The sequence below is a fragment of the Rhinolophus sinicus genome, chromosome 15 (assembly GCF_057876585.1).
Source record: "Rhinolophus sinicus isolate RSI-liver-muscle chromosome 15, RSI-T2T, whole genome shotgun sequence".
Taxonomy (NCBI): Eukaryota; Metazoa; Chordata; class Mammalia; order Chiroptera; family Rhinolophidae; genus Rhinolophus; species Rhinolophus sinicus.
Genome location: NC_142515.1, coordinates 124,992,636 through 124,995,396, shown reverse-complemented (window position 1 = coordinate 124,995,396; position 2,761 = coordinate 124,992,636). Strand labels below are relative to the sequence as shown.

Here is a 2,761-nt window from a genome sequence, read left to right as displayed (position 1 = left end):
AGAGAAATTACAGGTTTGAAGGAGTGGTTCAGCGATGAGTGAAATTTTGATTATGTTGAGTTTGAATGCCTGTGTGACATCCAAATGAAGATATACAGAAGTCTGTTCATATCTTTTCAGGCATAAATACACTCCCTAGTTCCCTACTGTGTTCAACATAAAGCCAAAGCCCTTCACATAGCACTCAGAGTCCTTTCCATTGTCAGCCCAGCACATCTGTCTGGATTTATCTCCTAGTAACAACTCCTAGACCTCTTCAGCTACTTATTCACATCCTTTCGTGCCTTCTCGCCCTTAAATATGCTGCTGCACATTTGACCCACACCACATGAAATTTAGCTGCATCATTTTCTGCAACACAAATCCCTTACATCAGGTATTTGTGAGGATGGTAGCCTTAACTGAAGATTATGGGGCTTACAGGGAGAGATCATATTACACGGCACACAGGCTTCTCGAGTCTCATGGGTTACTCCCCCTTTTCTCACCTGCTGGATGTGTGCTGTCCAATGCATTAGCCACTGGTAACCTGTGTTGGCTTTTGAGCACTTGAAGTGCAGCTACTTTGAGATCAGATGTGCTGTAAGTGTAAAATGCACACCAGATTCTGAACACTTCGAAAAAAGAACACGAAATAGCTCAGCGATATTCTTTTTCCAAATATCGATGTGTTGAAATGACAGTGTTTTGGATATATTGCATTAAATATACTATTAAAATTAATTTCACCTTTTTTGTTTTGCTTTTTAAAAATGTGACTACAAGACACACAAAAATTATATATGTAGCTCACATTATATCTCTACTGGACACTGCTGTCCTAGATGTCTCTGCTAAATTGTCAAATTCTTCTTCTCTATTATGCAAAACAGTTTAACTCTTGAGGTTCTATTTAAACTTGTCTACTAAATCTCATCAAGGAGTTTCATTTTATAGGCTCTCTTTAGGAGGAAGTTGTTGTTATATATCAAAAACAACAACAAAAAATATCAAAACCTAAAACATCCACATTTCTACATTAGTACTCACTACACTGCAGTGTGATTTTTTTTTGACACCCAGACAGCTTTTATTGAAAAAGATTTACTGCAGCCAATGTTGAAAAAGTTTACTGCAGCTTTTGACTTCTTCAAAGAGCTGATAACCCTCATCCGATTCTTCACCTTCTTTATCATAATCATCATCATCTTCAATATGTTCTCCAGTAAATTGTAACACTGACCTTGGGATTATATGCTCATGTAAAAAGTGACCAATTTCAAAGTCTGCAGTAAGGATAGGTTCAGCATTATTGCCCAGATCTCTCAGGAACTTCAGGAGGGGCCAAAAAAAAATTAAAAAAAAAAAAAAAAAAAAAAAAAAAAAAAAATAAATAAATAAATAAAATTAAAGAGTCATTGGAAACTGTTTAGGTCACAGTACGAACTGTTCTACGTCCATTATGTTTCTGTTTTTAATGATTTTTAAAGTGACATTCTTCCCTTTTTCCCAATCTATCTGGTATTCTGTAAAACCCATAATTTCTGGTCCAATGAAAGGAAAGGGAGCAGAATCATCTGGTTCTCACCTCATCCTATATGTCATTGTCAGCACCTCATTTGTGAACTATTCACTGGGTTCTAAGTGAAATTCCAAGACAAAACTCATAGGCTGGGCAGCATCTGAGAACTTCACTTTAGTACCTTTTAGTGCTTTCAGTATAGTTTTGTCATGTTCCTGAACCATATCACTCAGCAAGTCAACATTTTGTTTTTTTTTAGTTGGGGAATATTGGGGAACAGTGTATTTATTCAGGACCCATCAGCCTCATGTCAAGTCGTTGTTTTCAATCTAGTTGTGGAAGGCGTAGCTCACTGGCCCATGTGGGAATCGCACTGGAGACCTTGATGTTATGAAGACTGCACTCCAACCACTGACCGGCCACCCACAAGTCAACATTCTTAAAAACAGCCTACCAAAATTCAGGAATTCTCTTGGGGTCTTGTTTTTCTTTATCCTTTTTTTCATCTTCAATCTTGGCCTTTTCTTTCAGCTCCTCCGAAATTTCATCTTCCTCATCTCGTTTCCATTGACATTCTTCTTCTGTAGGTTCATAAATTGCCTCAATGATCTCAAATTGCTTATCAAATAAAGGCTGATAGAGAACAGCATACTTTCTTTTAAGACTGTGAACTTCCTCATAGAACTTAGCCGCTATCTGTGCACATTTAACTTGAAGGTGTTTGAGAGCATTCACTCATCTTTTCACCACCCAGGCAAGCTTTCAATGTATCCTGTTGATGTTTCTACCAGACCATCAAGTCTTTCTTGAAGCGCTGCAAGAATCTGAGGATTTTGCATTGTCTGAACAGTGAGCTGATGCACTTTGATTGTTGTTTCTTCATTAGTTTCTTCTTCTACTTGTTCCACATCATCCAAATCTTGATCAAGTTCAGACTGTTCTTTGTGGTCGATGTCTGCCATGTTGTAAGAATGCCAAATATCGGTGGCTCGCACGGGGAACTGTGCGGCAGGGACTCAGGGAAGCGGCAGGAGCAGCAGGAGGCGTGCCGCGAGCAGACTGAAAAACGCTGCATGTGATTATTTTAAAAATTTCTCTTCCCCCCACTAGACTGTGAAGAAAGACCATGTCTCACTCACCTTTCTATCCCTGATACTTAACACCATGGCAGGCACATAGCAGGTACTAAGACATGTTTGTTAAATGACAGGATTGGCTTTTTTATCATCGGAAACGGAAATATTAGCTGAATTTGAAAAT

General features: G+C 38.5%; 1 pseudogene; it reads right to left on the bottom strand.

The window, feature by feature from the left end:
- Positions 1 to 1,082: 1,082 nt before the first annotated feature.
- On the bottom strand, positions 1,083 to 2,514 carry LOC109456612 (nucleosome assembly protein 1-like 1; annotated as a pseudogene).
- Positions 2,515 to 2,761: the final 247 nt, after the last annotated feature.